Source organism: Acanthochromis polyacanthus, chromosome 7 (assembly GCF_021347895.1).
Source record: "Acanthochromis polyacanthus isolate Apoly-LR-REF ecotype Palm Island chromosome 7, KAUST_Apoly_ChrSc, whole genome shotgun sequence".
Taxonomy (NCBI): Eukaryota; Metazoa; Chordata; class Actinopteri; family Pomacentridae; genus Acanthochromis; species Acanthochromis polyacanthus.
In genome coordinates, this window is record NC_067119.1 from 41,308,339 (window position 1) to 41,329,431 (window position 21,093).

Genomic DNA, 21,093 nt, shown 5'->3' on the forward strand with positions numbered 1-21,093 from the left:
CCACATGTGGAGAAACTTGTGAAGAAACTCAGGCTAAAACTGGGTTTTTGTTTTCAAAACAAATTGTGTTTTTCTTTTCATGCAAATATCGCTGCGACTTGTCTGTTGGATTAGGGAGGTGTTTTGTACGTGAATGCTTCGGATGGTTGATGCTGATTGCTTGTCTGAGGTTTATTAGGAACTATAAAGTGTCAACGGCTGCTTTAGCCATCAGAAGGATCCATCATTGGTAAACTTTCATATGCAAGGCAATGCTTGGACTACTGCCACCTACATTTGTTCTCTAACTGCACAGAAAAGTTCTGATCTTTACTCGCTTTAATTACCAGATCATTTGCTGCTTTCTCTTCCATATGTTCGTACTGAATCGAGTAAAAAGGCTTTAGCTTTGTGCACCTTTAGCATGGAATATGTTGCAGAAAGACTGGAAACTAACCAAGTTCATCTCATTAAGCGCTTTTAAATCCAAACTGCGATTTCTTGAGACCGACTCCACAACATGCACTTGTCTTTCACAAACCTGCGACATACTATCTACCTGTATTTAGCTTCGAACAACGGCCAATGAATTGAACTTTTTAGCTTCCAGACTTATGCTGGAAATAAACACATGGAGTAATTGAACCTCTTTCGCTTTTTTTTCTGACAAGGTTTCTCATGTTTTCTACCCACTGGACTATCAACGGCAGCTTGTGACTTTTGTTGGCCGTTTTAAGGCAGCCTGAATGTTTGTGCATATTTTGACCATAAAGAGCCATAAAAAGTGACTAAATCCACTGATAAAGTCAGTAAGTTGTGGAACACAGTTTGTCAGCTCATTTGCTTGAGAGTCAGGAAGATTGTGATGAATAATAAGAGGGAGTACCGTCACCACTGGCATGAAAGTCAAATAAATAATGGCATGACGCATGAATGCAATTATCAAATTAATTTGTTGTCATAAATCAAAACATTGAAAATGTTACTTTTATCCTTCTATAACAGATTTAATGCTCTCCAATGACCTCAGTTTGAATAATCCCTGAAATTCATTTACAAGTTATTGTTTCGTTGAGACATTTTACAGCTTACTGATATGACGTCTGGATTTTAACCACTGATAGACTGGTTCCGTAGATGAATGCATATAAGAGGGAACTTCAAAAACTTCTTGGCCTCAAATGGAAATAAACAGTGTACCTCCAGTTTGGGCCCATGAAGCCTCAAAATTTGTTCTTTCTCCTGTCATTACCCAGTGGTCCTGAGCTGAAGGGATGAATCTTTGTCTGCTCTTGGATTTAGAACATTCATACCAAAGGAAGCATTTTGTGCTGATTCCAGGTCAAAACAAACCCCAGCATCTGAAAGTTTCCATTTAATATTTGATCCACAGAATCACAGAACATATACGCTACCGTTCAGAAGTTTGGGGTCTTTTATCCATGTTCTAACATAACTGCACAAGGGTTTTCTAATCATCAATGAGCCTTTCAACACCATTAGCTAACACAATGTAGCATTAGAACACAGGAGTGATGGTTGCTGGAAATGTTCCTCTGTACCCCTATGGAGATATTCCATTAAAAATCAGCTGTTTACAGCTACAATAGTCATTTAGCACATTAACTATGTCTACACTGGATTTATCATTCATTTAATGTTGTCTTCACTGAAAAAAAAATGCTTTTCTTTCTATAATAAGGACATTTCTCAGTGAGCCCAGACTTTTGAACGGCCGTGTAGATCTAATAAATGAATTTGTTGCTTGTTCACACAAGGACTTCACATTTCCTGAGTTTATGACGCCCTCAGGCAGGTCACATGTGAAATGCTCTTAGGAGTAATGACTTCATGATATTTGTTTTTTTCCTTTGTAAAGTTTTATCTCTCTTGGCTGTTTGCATTGTAATGGTTGAAGGTCACGATTTACCGCCGTCTTGTTTACCTTCACACTTCTCCTGCTACACGCCTGGGAAACCTGGCTGCGGAGCTCCAGGGTTCGTGTTTACTCTGGCGGCGTAGGCTGCAGCAGGCCTTAGAAAGAAGTTCTTTGCAAGTCATCTGTGCTGTCTGCCTCCGTCCAGCACTGAGGACAGCCGCGTGGACTTCAGAGCAGACTTGTTGTGGGAGTGTGTAGTGGGTGGATGGAGGGAGGCATGGAGATGGATTCCTGATGAATCCTCCCCACACTTCTTCTCCTGCCTTCGATGCTGATCGGGGATTTGATGGGGATTCCCTCTGGCTGGGGATCAGACTGATCATCAGCCTGTCAGACCTAAGCCTCACCTCCCAGATGGTAAATGCTGAGAATAATCTCTCCATGAAACATAGATGAGTCCAGTGAACTTGTCATCTCATCGTCTTGTGATGTCTCACTGTGCACCATCTGTGTTCTTTTCGTTTTTCTTGTTTGCATGGAGCTGATCAGACTCAGGTTGCACTGTTTCCCCTGGGTTGAAATGGCTGTGAGGTGGTGGGGTGTAGGCAAGGGCCAAAGGCCCTCGCATCGGCGAGCGCTGCAGGCATGAAGCAACTAGGGGGGTCCGGGGGCATGCCCCCCCGTAAAAATATTGAAAATCAAGACTCAAAATGGGGCATTCTGGCACAATTTGGAGCACATTTTGTTGTATTTGTAGCCATTTCCAAAAACTAAATTAAATAAAATTTTCATGTTTCTTTTCTAAAAATTAGTGATAGGGAGAAAATATGACAAATATAAACCCACTTGTCCTTGCGATCAAAACATGTCAACTAGTCCAGTCTGTTATTTTCTGGTCAGATTTCCACAAGCCATTCCAAAATGAAACATTAGTTCTTATTACAAATTTGAAAAAGACGACAAAGGACTTGAATCTGGAATCAAGTGGTGACTTTTACTTTTTTTCAGAATTTGTTTTGCCATTGAATGATATAATTTCAGGCACTCTATAAATCATTTTATCAAAAGAAACTAGGAACTTTATATTCTGTTGAAATCATTTGTCTCGTTCGTGAGAACGGGTTTTGTCGTGCCTAAATGTTTTAACTGGAGCCATTTTTGCAGTCACTGTCAATTCGTGTCGCCGCGGACAACAAAACGGTAAGCAAACTCAGTAAAGGAAGCGAGATCGATGCCTACACTGCGTTGCTCACTTTATTTTGATGACATGCGATAGCTTTGATACTTAATTTGACATATGTCTGTGATACACACCTGCTTTTAGCCCCGAAAAACGAAACCATGGAGCGCTGCCGCTTCTTGTCCGCCTTGGGGATGTGCCTTGCTGTCTTCAGCCACGGCGAGAAAAGGCTGCCATTCTGACTTGTTGATTTCAGCGGCGAATATACCGGACTTATGTGTCAATGCTTTCTAATATTTAGCATTACTTTTTTTTTTTTGGCGCAGACCAGTGAGGCGGCAATGTCGGCAAAATTGTAATGAGGCGGTGGCCTATACCAGAGAGGCGGCCCACCTCGTCGCTCATATAGGAGGGGAAACACTGGGTTGTATCTTCGTTCATTCTGGCCAGCTGCTTGCGACCGTTGAGCGCTCATCTGCTTCTCTGTATGCAATGCACTGCTGCTTAGTAGCAAGATTTACAACACTCGCATTTTAATAACTGTCTTTTCTATGTAAGGTGCCATCTTTTCTTGCCCTACAACATTATCAGAAAGTAGGCCTCTAGCCATTATACACACGTGGACAAAATTGTTGGTACCCCTCAGTTAAAGAAGGAAAAACCCACAATTCTCACTGAAATCACTTGAAACTCACAAAAGTAACAATAAATAAAAATTTATTGAAAATTAAATAATCAAAAACAGCCATTACTTTTGAATTGTTGATTAACATAATTATTTAAAAAAACAAACTAATGAAACAGGCCTGGACAAAAATGATGGTACCTCTATAAAAGATTGAAAACTATTTGACCAGAGTGACATGATTAACTCAGGTGTGTCATTTAATTGACATCACAGGTGTTTCCAAACTCATAATCAGTCAGTCTGCCTATTTAAAGGGAGACAAGTAGTCACCCTGCTGTTTGGTGAAAAGGTGTGTACCACACTGAACATGGACAACAGAAAGCGAAGGAGAGAATTGTCCCAGGACATCCGAAAAAAAATGATAGACAAACATCTTAAAGGTAAAGGCTATAAGACCATCTCTAAACAGCTTGAAGTTCCTGTGACAACAGTGGCTCATATTATTCAGAAGTTCAAGACCCACGGGACAGTAGCCAACCTCCCTGGACGTGGCCGCAAGAGGAAAATTGATGACAAATTGAAGAGACGGATCGTTGGAATTGTATCCAAAGAGCCCAGAGCAACCTCCAAAGAAATTAAAGGTGAACTCCAAGGCCAAGGTACATCAGTGTCAGATCGCACCATTCGTCGTTGTTTGAGCCAAAGTGGACTTCATGGGAGACGACCAAGGAGGACACCACTGCTGAAAAAAACTCATAAAAAAGCCAGACTGGAATTTGCAAAAATGCATGTTGACAAGCCACAAAGCTTCTGGGAGAATGTCCTTTGGACAGATGAGACCAAACTGGAGCTTTTTGGTAAGGCACATCAACTCTATGTTCATAGACTCAAAAACCAAGCATACGAAGAAAAGAACACTGTCCCTACGGTGAAACATGGAGGAGGCTCAGTAATGTTTTGGGGCTGCTTTGCTGCATCTGGCACAGGGTGTCTTGAAAGTGTGCAAGGTACGATGAAATCTGAAGACTATCAAGGCATTCTGGAGAGAAATGTGCTGCCTAGTGTCAGAAAGCTTGGTCTCAGTCGCAGGTCATGGGTCTTCCAACAGGACAACCATCCAAAACACACAGCCAAAAACACCCAAGAATGACTGAGAGAAAAGCGTTGGACTATTCTAAAGTGGCCTTCTATGAGCCCAGATCTGAATCCCATTGAACATATGTGGAAGGAGCTGAAACATGCCATTTGGAGAAGACACCCATCAAACCTGAGACAACTGGAGCTGTTTGCTCATGAGGAGTGGGCCAAAATACCTGTTGACAGCTGCAGAACACTCATTGACAAATACAGAAATCGTTTAATTGCAGTGATTGCCTCAAAAGGTTGTGCAACAAAATATTAAGTTATGGGTACCATCATTTTTGTCCAGCCCTATTTCATTAGTTTGTTTTTTTTAATAATTATGTTAATCAACAATTCAAAAGTGATGGCTGATTTTGATTATTTAATTTTCAATAAATTTTTATTTATTGTTACTTTTGTGAGTTTCAAGTGATTTCAGTGAGAATTGTGGGTTTTTCCTTCTTTAACTGAGGGGTACCAACAATTTTGTCCACGTGTGTAGCATGTATAGTATATCTATCGTAGAATAACTCAACTCAACAACGTACGTATCAAATGTACGGCATCAACTGAACCCACACACTGTATAATTACTGGCAGGAATGACAGCATATCAAACCCTATACTGTACACCAGCCTACTTAGCTATTGAATTTATCAGTGTAGAAAGTGAAGACAACTCAAACATAACTAACCAGAAAAATAGCAGTGAAGAAAGGTTTCATCTCTGACTCCTGCACCTGCTGCCAAATGAATGAATTAAGGATTTCACAGAATACTAGCGTGTGCAGCTAGCTGTTAGTAACAGTCTACGTTTGCAGCCTCTGATAAGAAGGATCGGTAGCACTCCGTCTTTCAGGATGTTGGTTCACCTTCTTCTGTTCTCCAGCCTCTCCACCAATAAGTTACATGTCCAAGATGCCTAGTGCAAATAAAAGATTTTTATTATACTTTTACATAAATTATTTCAAATATTTGGCTGAAAATGACACAGAAATACAGATAGCAACCTTCTGGATTAGCATTTGTAGCTAATTTTACAGGAACCTTCCTTTTGGGAGAGTCTGCTTCCTAGCCCTGACTGCAGCATTTTCATTTAGACAAACAATGTCTTACTCTCATAAATGTGTGTTTTCACATTATGGATTGTACTAGTTTTTCCTTCTCAACACCATCATAGAAGTTTGGGAAAAGAAAGCTGGCTCTCTCCAAGTACAGAAACCAACCTACCAGCTGCTTCACACTTTATGTGTTTCATTCCAGAACTGGAGGACATTTGGGCTTCAAAATGTTTGAAAAATAAACCTTCTCTTTTACAGTTTTCTGCTCCATATTTATCAATAATAGGTACAGATTGGTTCAGCTTCCACATCAATGTTAGCATTCCATTTATTCCATGTTTTCTGTGTTGTTGCTAACTCTACTCTAATCCATGCTAATGTGATCTTTTTCTCAGCAGTAGAAGCTAGATATTTAGCTAGCTGTTACTGCTGACCACTGATGGAAAACAGTCCAAAGAATGAGTCTGATCCTGATAATATGAGGTAAAAAACAAGAAAAACGAGACACAAAAGTCCAAAACAATACAGAAATTAACAAAAATGTTAACAGGTTATAAAATACTATGTTGATTAAAAATGTTTACAATTACAAGAGATATTGCTGAAAAAAATAAAACAAAAAGAAGATTTAAATTTGATTCTGTTTTATTAGAGATTCAATTTGGTCATCAGGGGGTGGAACAAGAGAAAAATGGCATTTTAGGGGAACTCCAGACTTATTTGGTATTTTAAAAATATCTTCAAACATTCTTTACTCCTGTTTTTTTTTTTTTTTATTTGGTGTCAGGACAAGAACATTTACACAACTACTGCATGTTTTAGGATTTTGTAGATGGAATTTTGGACATTTGAAAATTAATCTCACCTATGCTTTTGCCTGGCTGACGCTACCACTGGACTGCTATTATGGGCTGTTGTCTGCTGTTATCTCAGGGTGCACGTCCACATTTTTACTGCATAGCATGGACCTGACAGAGCTCAAGGTTTGGCCTCAGCACTGGGTGGGTTCAGTGCTGTGGTGGTGGGAGGCAGTAGAGAGGGACAGAGATACATTGTGCTGTTTCCACATTTTGCATGACCTCCAACACTGTTTCCAGCCCACTCGTCCATCGCGCACAAGTGCCATGTTGTTCTCCAACAGGATTTTTCTTCTCAGAAAAAATGTAGAGAGAAGCATCTCTTTCTCTGCCAGCGTTTCCACAGTGTTCGGGTGTCGCTGTGTTGTGGTGTAAAATCCACACTGTTTGTCTGGATGCCGTGCAGAACCACCCAGATGGCCTGAATATATTTGTTAAATTCCAGCGTTCCGACTTGTTTACTACCATGAACATTATTTGAGGCTCTTGCTAAAGGTCAGGGGTGTCCAACATGCAGCCCGCAGGCCAAAACTGGTCCTCCAGAGGGGCCAATCTGGACAACTTTGTAAAGAGTAAAAATTCCAGAGAAGACATTAATGCAGACTGTAAATTTGTAAAACTATAAAGTTAGAATAATTTCTAAACAAGTTGTTTTGATCTTGAAGTAAAATATTGGATTGTTCATTGTTGTTTTGTCACTTTGTCTCATTTTCTAATATTTTGTCTTGTTTTTGTTGTTTTTTGTCTTTTTTTGTCTGAGTTTTGTCACTCATCTCATATTTTTGTTGTTATGTTTCTCGTTTTTGTCGTTTTGTTTCGTTTCTTCTTACTTGTGTTGTCTTGTGTCATTTGTCTATTTTTTTGTCGTTTTATAACTTTTTTGTCTAAATTTTTGTCTCTTTCGTTTCTCATTTTTGTCATTTTGTGCCTCATTTTTCTAATATTTTGTCTTGTTTTTGTTATTTTTTGTCTTTTTTGTCATTTATTTCGTGTTTTGTTATGTTTCTCCTTTTTGTCGTTTTGTGTTTCATTTTTCTCTCGCTTGTATTGTTTGTGTATTTTTTCGTTTTTGTGTCTCGTTTGTGTCATTTGTGTAATTTGTTGTCTCGTTTGTCTATTTTTTGGGGGCTTTGTGACTTTTTTGTCCAATTTTTTGCCTCTTTTTTGTTTCATTTCGTGTTTCTCATTATTTTTCGTTTTGTGCCTCATTTTCCTAATATTTTGTCTTGTTTTTGTTGTTGTTTTTCTTTTTTTGCCAGATTTTTGTTGTTTTGATCATAAAGTAAAATATTACATCAAGTTCCAGGTGACTAAATGTTGTGTTCCTTTGTAGACACTCTGTGATCTGGAAGTTGTAATGTGGAAATGATAAACTGAGGATGAATGTGGATGAAACTGAATTTATTTTTCTTCAGAAATGTCAGGTTGTTCATAATGTTTTGTAAAAAGATAATTCCTTGAATGTGAACATTCTCAGAATGTACATTTTTGCTCTAAAACACAGGAACCATTAGGAGTTGTGGTTATTTATAGGTTATCAAGCTGTGGTTTTACTGGTCTGATCCACTGCAGATCAGACTGGGATGAATGTGGAACCAGAACTAGAATGTGTTGGACACCGCTGCTGTAGATGGTGTGTGTAGGTGTGTGTAGTTGTGTGCTATCCCCTTACAGGCCTCCCAGCATGGTGAGCATGTAGATCTTGTGTCACGTGTTGGTGAAAGGGCCCAGTGGATATATGATTACAGTCATGCAACAACAGCTGGAGGCCCAAACTCATGCCATGTGAGTTACTGCCTGATTTTGGATTACTCTTCAGCTAATAAACAATTAGTTCAGCTTTAGTTTTTTACATCCAGTTAATATTTGCTGACATGATTGTTACTTGCTGAGCTAACAGGCTGTTCCCTGGTCTTCCATGGCGCTCCCATACAACCAGCATCACTGCAGCTTTAAGAGCCAGCAGGTTTTAGAGCAGCTGAGCATTCTTATTTTAAGATGTCTTGGTCCTTTAGATGATAGTATTTCCAGTGGTGTCCTGAAAACATTACATGCATGCCCTGCCTGAGCATTAGTCTCCCTGTATTAATGTCAATAGGCCTTGAAATAGACGCTCTGTTTTGTTTTGTGCCAATCATGCTGTAGGGGCTGCAAAAAAATAATACCGGTAATAATAATAATAAAAAAAAGATGGCTGAGGAGGGCAAAACATAAAATGACAGAAACAAGACACAAAATGATAAAAACCAGACATAAGTTGACAGAAACCCATGAACCAGGGCTATAGTTCCCTACGCAGTGGCCTGGGTTAAATTCTCGCTCACGGCCCTTTACTGCATGCCTTCCCCCCGTTCTTCTCCCTACTTTCCTGTCTGCCTTTTCACTGACCTATCACATAAAGTCAAAAAGGCCAAAAAATAATTTAAGAAAAAAGAAACAAGACACAAAATAACCAAAACAAGGCACAAAATGATAAAAACGACAAAAACAAGACATAAATTGACATAAATCAGACACAAAATTAGAGAAACAAAACACAAAGCAACCAATACAAGACACAAAAGACAAAAAACAGACTAAATGGACAAATGAAACACAAAATGACAAAAACAAGACACAAAATGACAAGAACAAGACATAAAAAATGAGACATAAAATGACAAAAACATCATCAACAGTTTCTGCTAGCATATTGTGGGACACGTTCCATGCATAATAATTATTATTTAAAAGATTATGTTGATTAAAAACATGTTCCCACAATTACAAGAGACATTAATGAAAAGAATAAAACTAAAAAAAGAAGATTTAAATTTGATTCTAGCTGTTTCATTAGAGATTTACTTTGGTCATCAGGGGGCTGGGACAAGAGAAAAATGCCATTTTAAGGGGACTTTCTCAAATTCTTTATTTGGAATAACCCCTTGAGGTGTGTCACCTCGTTTTCGAGGGGGTCCAGTTAGGCAACAGTACAGCAATATTACAACACAATACAATACATCACACAAGCACATTCACACACAAACACAAATACAAAGGATATTCAACCAAACTACCATAATACAGTCTTTACCTGCAGTGACTCAGAAATGGACTCAGAAATGGACAAGGTAGGAAAATAACATGAGGAGGTGATGAAATAAAAAGATCCCTCAACCACAAAAGCATTCAACCCTAAGATAAGAAGACAAAGCACGTTTGAATAGACTTAGATTAGGGAGGGATCTAATGCTAGCAGGAAGATTGTTCCAATCAGCAGGAGCTTTGAACTTGAAGGCCTTTTTACCAATAGCCTTCTTAACATGAGGAACAGAGAAGAAGAGCTGAGAGGTATGTCTTACTTGGTGTGAAGACGAAAAACGAGACAAGTACTGTTTCAGATATGGTGGATAGTTTAAGTTGTAACATTTATATATGAATACAAGCCAGTGCATATGTCTTCTCATATCAGGGGAGATGAGGTTGAGGTTATGTTACAATGTACAGTGGTGTGTATGGAACGCACAGCCAAGAACAAACCTACAGATTCTATTGAAAGCAATGTTTAACAGGGATGAATCAGATTTGGAAGCAATTAGATAGACAACATCACAGTAGTCAAATAGAGGAAATAGAAGTTGCATAGCAAGTTTCTTCCTTATGTTGAACGTAAAACAGTGACGAGAACGATAGAGGGTACTCAGACCAAAGTTAACTTTGTTTAATACGTGATCAATGTAAGATTTGAATGTAAGATCAGAATCAAGCCATATGCCTAAGTATTTAAAACTGTCAACTGTTTGCAGATGTGTCCCATCCGTACATGAAATAGTTAAGGGGCTGAGTGTGGATTTTAGCTTATGTCGAGCGCCAAATATCATAGTGTAGGATTTGGACTTGTTCAGAAGTAACTTGTTATGAAGTAACCAATCTTGCAGAAGACTGAAGTCAGACTGCAGTGAGGTTTGAATTTGTAATAGATTTGGTTTTGAAATATAAATAACTGTATCATCAGCATATAAATGAACATGACAATTCTTAAAAATTGAGGGCAGACTCTTAATGTAAATGGTGAAAAGCAAGGGTCCAAATGTTGAGCCTTGAGGCACTCCACTTTGCTGGATCAACAGATCAGAGTTTTTCCCATTCAATGTAACACATTGTTTTCTATTATGTAAATATGAGTTGAACCAAAGCAATACATTTCTCGAAAGTCCAATAGCGGAGAGTTTGTCCAAAAGTAGATAACGATCAACAATATCAAAAGCCTTGGTATGATCAACAAAAAAGGCACCAGTAAGCTCCCCTCTATCCGCTGCAGAGTACATCATTTGTAAATTTAAGTAGAGCCGTGGCTGTAGAATGGTTAGGTCTGAAACCAGATTGAAGGGGTGTAAGAATGCTGTTACTACTAAGATAGGAGGATAGTTGGTTAAAAATTATTTTCTCAAATATTTTGGCTACTGAGCATAGCATTGAAATAGGCCTATAGTTGTTGCAGTTCAGCTGATCACCACTTTTAAAAACTGGGATGATTTTAGAGTATTTCCAGATAAGTGGAAGTTCACTGGTGACGAGAGACAGGTTGAACAAGTCGGCCAGTGGATAAATAATAATATCGGCAGCAAGTTTGAGAAATCGAATTTCAACCCCATCAAGTCCAGGAGCACAACCCACTTTGGATTCACAAACGACTTTCCTCACTTCCGTTGGTAATATTTTTCGAAAAGAGAAGGAGCTAGCACAAGGTGGGGTATTAACAGGAAAAAAGTGGTTGACTGATGGTCAGAGTGAAGCAAAGAACAGACAGAAGAGAAATGATTAATAAAGACCTGGGAAATAGATAAAGGATCTTGCAAAATATTGCCATCAACCTTTATTTGAGTCAAGGAATGTTTTTCCGATATGTTAGTAATTGTTTTGATTTTCTTCCAAAATTCTTTAGGATTTTTAAAATCACCAGTCAGACTTTCTTTATAGTAATTGGCTTTAGCATTGGAGGTTTTGGTTCACTTCACTTCAGACTTATTTGGTATTTAAATTATTTTCAAACATTCTTTTCTCCTATTTTTTTTAAAATTTGGTCTCAGGACAAGAACATTGACACAAGAACTGCATGTTTCAGTATTTTGTACATGGATTACTGGAAATTTGATGTAAAATGTCCTCCAGTTCTGGAATGAGCCATGAATTGGCCTGGTTATACCTACAGTCTACATGTAGTCACACAGACTGTGTGATGAGGAACTACAGACCATTTTCATAGCAGACATTGTGACTCGTAGCAGCAGGAAAAGCTCAGATGTATCATGTGCTTTTGAGACACAAGACATGCAACATCTACCATGTTTCTGGATTGACACTGGTGCTGAAATGTGGACAAAACCCATCCCCAGATCACTTTACACAACACAAAGTACATTTCTTGCACATGTCTGTCTGTTATGGTGACTTATGTTGAAAGCCAACTCGGTCTGACCTGGTAAGATTCCTGCTGCGACTCGTTCAGAGAAGAGAGCACGGTTTTCATTCTGACATGAAGTTAGGATGCCATCACATTAACAGAAAGAGTGCATATCTGAACGTGGCTCTAATGATGGCTGCATTCCACTTGGGGGAAGTCCTGCTTTTGTGAAACTGTCACGGCTCACTGGGCAATCATCAAGTCCCTCCCCTGTGGTCCCCAAACTTTTAGTCAGCCGTCCTTTCAGCAGGAATGATGAAGACCCTCTCCCTTTTCTGACCAGACCCCCCCAGTGCCTAAGAGTTTGTGTACAATCCCTTCATATATCACTTCCAAGAGCTCACCCTTAAGCTAGCGTCTACAGCTATGACATCTTCTTCCATGGAGCTTGGGTTGCAACATTACCCACATTACCACTTCACCGTGGTATTGGGAGGTTTACCGCAGGGCAGAGCACATTTCAGCCAAGACTACCACGGCAGCTTTCTGTGTTTCCATCCTCATGGTGGTTATTACTCAAGTGTTGTGCAATAAGAATACTTAACGCTGTGGACTGCTCTTTCTCAGAATGATCCTCCTTTCCATGCAGTTACTGCAGTAAGAAAGAAAAATGATGCGGTGAGTGGGCTGGTGTGGTTCATCAATTAACCACAGAAATAGGTTCCAGGAGAAAGAAAACAAAACAACGTAAGATGAGACGAGAAGTCATTGAATGAGGTCAGTAAAGAAGCAGGAGGAGAAATGTATTATGTATCATTTCCTGAGCAACAAGACAAGAAAGACCTCGACAAGAGTTTACTACAGCTGGACACGTTCATGAATCAATCAGTGACATGTAGGTGTTTATAGATATTTAAAAAGACCGGCTAAAATTCTGCACTCAGGCTAAAAAATGCAGATAAAAGCCAGAAGTCTAAATCTTGAAATCTGATGAATAGCTTTTTTCCTCATCTTCTTTTTCTTTCTTTTTGCACCTCCCTGATATAAATGCCTTTATGCATGCATGCAAATGTTTGCTTTTATGGTTACAGACAATATAGCAAAAGATGAAAGCAAAGTGGGATTCTTCCTCTATCATTGAGATGACACTTAACGCACTGTCTGTACAATTATTACTGTTAAATAATTACAAAATTACTGCTGGTAGCGGAAAAGATGGGGAAAAAGTGAACCTGATTCTTCCTAAAGGCAACAAAATACACCTTCTATCACCCCTAATGCTCACCAGTATGTTTTTTTTTTTAATCTGCTATGTGAGCTAAACTAACATTTAAACATGATAGGTATTGATCTTCTGATGTCAGTAAAACCAAGTAAGTGTAATTCCCAAAATGTGAAGGATAGTTGTGATCTCATCCCAAATGACTACTCTTGTCAGCATTTGTTCTGTCCTAATGATTATAAGTCACTTGTTTTAATCTATTCAAATACTGAGTTTAAATCACCGTCCTTTGGAGGCTTGGAAGCTGCAGAGTATTCTTCTCATATATTGGCCCTTTTTGACTGCAGGAACTTGAAGGGCGTTTTAAGGTGACCAAAACCATCACAGAAACCACCTCTGTAGATCCTCTGTCGGGCAGGTTTTGGGGGAAATACAGCACCTTCACCGTGCTCAAAGAACTACAGTTTTGCCCAGTAGCTGCTCTTTGTTGTTTTGTCAAAGTTAACGTTATGGTTAAAGCTGTTGTAGCCGACATCACAATGGAAGCCAAGGTTGAAAGGGCTGATTATGGAGTGATTCCTGCAAACTTAAAAACTGCCTAGTAGTCAGTAGTGATTTAAATGCCCCATTCATTGTCTGAACGGAACGTTTGCTTCTTCAGATTTACTGTAGAGATCATGAACCTACCTGGAGTTCTGTGAACGTCTGTGATGATGTCTTGATCTCCTGCATGCATTGGACTGGAGTTAGCATTTTGTTTTTGTTGTTACCATTCATTCTATGCTGTTTGTAAGACCAGTTAGAAGGGATGTAAAGGTTTGATCTGCAGTAGTTTGATCCACTCCTATGGAAACGTACATTTCAATACTGCCTCCGGCTTGAGCAGAGGATTGTTATTTATAAAACTATCACCCAATGCAGGATGATTCCTGAATGGCGTCAGCATGAAGGTCTGTCCAGTGGGTGAAGTGTTGAGATCCTTTAGTGATGGTGTGTAAAAATACTCCTTTGCAAGGAAGCATTCATAAGTACTGTAACTAAAGCAGTCAAATAAATGTAGGATTAGTGGTGGGACACGATAAAAAATTAATCTAACTAATTACAGGCTTCGTAATAAATTCATCACAATTCGCATTTTTGTCAAATATTTGACACAATAAGTAAAGTTTTACAATTCAAATAAATATTGGTTTAGGACTGATTGGATGAATAGACATAAACATGAACTTAAACAACAAAAATGTTTGTTTCATTTCTATTTATCTGCATTTTTCATCTGTCTGCTACATTCACAGATTACTGCAAGCTGAAAGTGTAATTATAACGATTGTATTCAACATTTTAAGACTTTCAATGTCTTGAGAAGTGGTACATTAAGCAGTCACTCCAGGAATTTGCGATGTTGCGATCGCGTGGATTCACGCGAAATCAACCAATCTCCGCGAATTTTGCGCGGCCTTGCAATTTTGTCCAATCACCGCAACTTTCCTGCAATTTTGGCCTGCCTCCCGTGAGTTCCACCAATCATAGCAGCTCCCAGCGCAAACCTAATGCACATACATCACCGAATTCACTTCCTGTTTATGGTTTGAAGATGCAGACATGTGCGATACTAATGTCTCTCATTTACCAACAAAAATTACTGCTGAAGACCGTGATAAACAATTAATTCACTGATGTTCTTCTCCAAAGTGGAGCTAAACTGTTTTACAACCGTGCAATCTTGTGGTGGAATACAAAAATAAGAAAAAAAAATCATCGATTGATAAACACTTTTATATTAAAGACGAAACATATTAGAACGGCTGAAATGATCAGACAACAGACCACATAAATCACCATGATGGAAACTGTTGCATCCAGATCCGTTAGAGCACTGAAAGAATGAAGGTAAATTAGATTATTTATTCCACCAAAGGACATGGCGGAGTTATGTGATGATCAGCGTGTGTGAATCCTTCCTCTGTTACCAACATCACTCAGAAACAGACTCAAGGATTTAAATGAAGTTTTCAGGGTCGGTCAGAAATGACACAAGGACCAAACGATTAGACTTCAGCAGTGATACGGCTTAAAGTTTAGATCCACGGATTTGTTAAGGATTCATAGCTGCACGACGTCTGATAGCGGCACGGTAACCATGGTAACAAGTGAACGCTACCTCAGCGGCCTGCAGATGATCACATGATTGTGATCCTACAACAAATCTACCACTGTGGACGTATCGGAAATGACACAAAGAATAACTGATTAAATTGTGGGGGTGTTTCTGAGTCCCGTCAATTCCTGTCGCCCCCTGCATAGTTAGGTCACGTCATGTTAAACCAGTATCTGGCTGCTGCTAATTTCCCACTGTGGTGTGCCAGCTTGTGGAAACGGGTTGGAACGTTAAATAATTAATTTCGGAATAAATATTGTCAATTACAGTGTGGAAACATGTTCTACAAGCTGGAAAAAATGCAGGTTTTTAGCAGTTGTCACTGTCTCCCGCAATTTCATCAAAACAAATAAGTTTAAAACATCGCAACTTTTATCGCAATTTTTTAGAAAAGCTGCCGTGAATTCAGGCCTTTTCAGCTGCAACAATCACGAAAAACGCCCACCAAATCCTGGAGGGACTGATTATGCAGCCCGATCTCACGAGGATTCGTGAAACTGTCACGTAAATTTTTGTTTCGGTTTCGTGCGCACCAACACGATTTCGTCATGTTTTTCGTGCCGCTCACCACGAAATGCGCACCAATGTATTTTAAACGGCGGACTTTTCGTGCCACTCAGAACGTATTTCAAAAGAATGTGTATATTATATTTTTAATGTAAAACCGCGGCGAATCCAACGCTATATTTTGCATGACATCGTCCCTAAACATAACCCTAACCATAATCCTAACCATAACCTAACCATAAGCCGGTGGTACACTTACCAATTTGCATAGGAATTTCAAGAATGTCCGGCGGCCGGCGGCCGCAAACGCAATCACACAAGCAGTATACGCCGATGGACAGCTTAGATCGTCATGAATCCGCCGGTATAAACCACTTTCAGATGTGATTACCACAGCGAAAAACATTTCGTGGTGAGCTGGACGAAAAACATGACGAAATCGTGTTGGTGCGTACGAAACCGAAACTAAAACTTACGTGACAGTTTCACGAATCCCCGTGAGACCGGGTTGGATTATGGGATGGCTACACTGTTAGATGGTACCAAGACTGTCGTAGCAAATGTTAGCTCTGGTGCTAACAGCAACATGTTTTACATTGTGATCAGAAAACTCTTTGTTGAACAATTTGCACACGACCAGGATTTTATCCAAACTGACATCAGATTTTTGAAAGAAAACTTTCCACCCAACAAGCTCAATGCTGTCTCGTCTTCCCTCACTGTTCACCAAACTTTCTTGACATCACTCACACATGCACAGTGAGAACATGCAAACTCCATGCAGAAAGACCCCGGGATTTGAACCGGGGATCTCCTCCCTGCAAGGTGAAAGTGCTAACCACTACTCCACTGTGCAGCCCATCAGTGTTACCAGTGGGACAGAAATTAGAGAATTGAGAAAGGTGTGTTATTGTTTTCAACACATAATATTTTCTGTCATTAATTAATTAATTAAAATTAACATGTTATAATCCCTGCACTGTGTTGGATATTAGAGAACAACCAGCTTTATAAACTGAGTCACATCCACGACATGCTGCTTGATCACATCATGTTCTGTCCAGACTTTGCTGCTGAACCATAAGTAATCTGGTCAGTATTAGTCACTTAGAATACAACAAATGCAACAACTGGATTCGTAGTGGGCGTGACAAAGAACAACATAAGACGTCAGTCGGCACTGGACGTGTCTTGAAGTGGTATTCAAACAGCGCTTTTGTCTGGAATCACACCCTGAACCTTCTGTGTCCTAACCTGTGCTCAGGAAGCAGTAATATCCACCAAACTATGACCAGCCACCAGTGTAGGTCACAACAATAGTGGGATACAGCTGCCAACAAAGCCCAAATGAATACATTTTAATTCCATTTGTGTGTCCTGTGCTGTGCTTAGTTACTCTGATCACTGAGTCTAGCACAACTCCGTGGTTCTCCATTAAAATGAAACATAAAAGCAGCAAATCCTGATATTTTTAAGCTGAAACTCAATGCTAATAATGTGCAGCTCAAAGAAAATCAGCTCAAAGGGTCAAACTTCAAATGTTTGTATGTAAAGTATTTGAAGAAGAGATTTAGTTTTAGTTGACATGATTTTTTTTCTATTAAAATCCCTGACATGAGCTAACAGGTGAGCTGGTGAGGACTGAGCCACGGCAGGTTAAATGTCTGAACACATTTGTCAGCATTTGTGTGACGGTTTGTACCCAGCGGCACCTTGGTTTGTCTCGTAGGTGTTGCTTGTGACACACTGTTCCTCCTGCACACACCTAGAAGAAAAAAAAACATCATTGTTTTTCACCCAAACAGTTTTACTGTGCAATACCATCGATAATGCTAAAAAAATATACCGTATATGACTAAACTTCTACAAAAAATAAGAAGACGATCACCAGAAAATATGAAAACAGGACAGAACATTTACTAAATATACTTTAGGTCATAATTGATATTCATTTAGCAGGGATGTAGGAAGTACTTGGCATTCAAAACCAACTGCAAAATTTAAAGGCTACATTTGATTTTGACTCTTAAACGTGCACTAATGCATGTTTTTACATTACCAGTGGATGAACCAGCTAGTTCAATGTGAGTATCGTATTCTTTTGGCCTTAATGATTAATGTTCTAAAATGTTCTGTGTGGTTCTGCATCACTGCTTTGCCCATCATTCAGTGGTTGATGCCAGTGGGCAGCCACAGCTATGTGTGGTCTACTTGACTCCTCCTTACTGATCTGAGGTCAGCCCGTCCTACGTATCCGTGATCATGACGCCTGCCTTCTTTTCTTTTGAAAACCTGCAGATAAAGGCAAAGTGCCGAGGCTTCCATGCCTTCCAGTTGAGCATCACCTCGCTTTGGAAAATCCATGAAGCAATTAACAGCTACTGTGGCTTGGCTCTGGTGTAAATGGAGCGTTGCATTAGGCTAAAAATGTCATGACTGCAGGCTGTTAAGGGCAGATTAACGCACTGCTGTGGTGCAGTTGTCGGCATCATCTAAATACTTTACGCCTGAAGTCACTGTGGCTCTGAGGCTGCTGTTATCCACCCAAACTCTGGACTGAGTCTCCATTCAGACCACATGTATTTCTCTGTGGGTTGACCTACGCAGTCATTTTAACCTGGCCAGTGATTATTTATTATTTAATTTAGTCCAACACTTGTATCCTGAAATTGTAATCTCATCCATAACTGTGTCCTTCTATTTGAAATGTCCACAGGGAGAGTTTCCACCCTGAATGTTATCCGTTCAGAGTGAAATCTGTCTTTTCCATAAAAGGGAGGAAGATCTTTATGCTTATAGCTTCATCCATACCAGTTTCATGAATGTATGTCTGTCTGGACAAGAAGCCTAACCACAGTGAAAATAATCACAACTTCTGGAATGTAAAACATGTTTTGCAGCTGTTTGGTTTGTTAAAAATGCATCAGTGATTGTTGATGTAGGTTTGCTTCTTAAAATTAAGAAGTCAGGGTTTTAGACTTAAATAGTTTATTTCAAATTATATCTCTTTTCCCCAGATTTTTAAATTATTAACAAGATTAATGAAAGATATGTCAAAACCAAGCAACTGAGAATAACATTTCACTGTATATACAGGGTGTCCCAAAAAAATGTGTGCACCTTTTAGCAGCTGATAACTAACTGACCTCACACCACTAGACTTCTTTTTATGGGGATACCTAAAAGACAAAGTCTACGCAATGAGACCTGCAACAGTCACTGAATGGAGAGCAACAATTGAACGTGAATGCACGCAGATACCAAGGGAACTGTTTCATGATGTGTGCTATTCCATCGCTTTGTGTTGTCTGCAGTGTCTGGACCAGAACGGTCAGTTTGAGAACAGGTGGTGACAAAACAATAGAATGACGTTTGTAAATTCTTTTACATGTTGAAAATTAAACGTCTTATAATAAACACCTAGTTTACAATGATTTAAAGTGTGTATACATTTTTTGCGACACCCTGTATATATCCGTGTACCTGTATTCCAATAAACCGATCTTTCAGTTTATATAACTAAAAATCAAAGTAACAGGAAACTGAAGTATGACTTCAATGAAATTTAATTGCTTTTCTAATCCACCTGGTAAATACTGTAGGATAAGTGTGTTAGTTTAAACACAAGACATTTGTGCTTCAAACAAGAAGGATGTGCACTAAATGAAGGCCCTAGGATCCCCGACCCATCACTGTACACACCAGTGAGCAGTGATTCTAACACATCTCTGAGGGTCATCAGGTGGAAACCTCCCTTCAACGATGTTTTGCCTGTTTAGTCCCAAACACCTCCAGGAGGCCAGGCACTGAACTCTGGCGTCCCAGATTCACCCTCCTAGTGCCAGTTCACTCTGCTTCTCCACAATCTAAACAGCACCGCCATGTTCAGCGGTTCAGCATGTTCAGCCCATTGGGGATGCTCCAGGTAGTAACCAGCGCCGATGCTATCAGTTAGCTAGTGCATGATGCTGAATACCTAGTGTCAACTGCTAAACAGTGACAAAGAAACTATACTTATAAACTCTCCACACCCTTCTAAATGCTAACACTAGCTGCAAGACCACTACCATGTCCACAGCAAACTTGCCACTGACAAAGAAACTATACAAGCCAGCTCACCAAACTTGCTAGTGCTACATGCTAATGCTAACTGCTAATTGCTAAAATATTTCACTACTTCAGCCAAGCTCACCACAGACAGAGACTATACAGGCAGACTTCATCTTGGATGTAAGTACCAGTTGCTAACTGCTTATTGCTAATGCTACATACCAAGAAAAGACAAACAGGAAAAAAAGACAAAGACACAGCCACTACCTGACACCACAGACTTACTTGAGATTTCCACATGGTCCCAGAGAGAGGTTCTAACAGGCCACTCCCCCACCAGATCTGCACTTCCTCTTCCTGGATCTCTTCTTCTTCTTCTTATAAATTTCCAGCAGGCTGGATGCCTTACGGCACATTCTTCCTGGATCTCTGCCCATAGGGAGAGGGAAAAGAAGGCGAGGAAAGCAGTGAAATGTTGTTCTTTGTTGCTTGGTTTTGATATTTCTTTCATTACAGCATCCAAAAACAACACAACAATCAGGTATTTGTAATTGAATTGACCCAAACGTCATATCACAGCAGTAGAGATGAGACAAATATATCTGTGTCATTTGTCACTTTGATGGACAGGAAACATTTTAACACCAACGTTTAAGGCTACCTTGTAATTAATTAGATGATGACAAAAAAGGAAAGCTGTCAGGAGAGCTTTGAGATCATCACATGGGCTATTGTCCTGGTTGCATGACCTTCCCCATAGTGCTTTTGTTTCTATGATGTGAGAAGGGTTTCATACATGACAAAGCTAACAGGTAATGGTTTTAAAATCCCCTCCAGAAGAGAAATGGTGAATTGGTCCATCTTTGTGTCCTTGCATGTTTTAAGTGGTCTCTGGCAGAACATGTCCTCTGGGAAGTTAGCGTGTCATCCAGTTCATTATCACCTGTTTGTGCAAAGAGCAGCAGAGGCTTCTTCCTACCATGGTGTGACTCGTATAGTTTTTATCTCAAGTGTGAACCCTTGAATGAGTCACTGCTCTGACCTCACCATGACGTGAACCTCCCTGT

At 39.6% G+C, this 21,093-nt stretch overlaps 1 protein-coding gene across 2 annotated transcripts in view; it reads left to right on the forward strand.

Annotated features, from left to right (window-relative positions):
• The window catches only part of zgc:162952 (PKc_LIMK_like_unk domain-containing protein), a 52,262-nt gene that overhangs the window by 3,972 nt on the left and 27,197 nt on the right, over positions 1-21,093 (forward strand). The window lies entirely within an intron of this gene.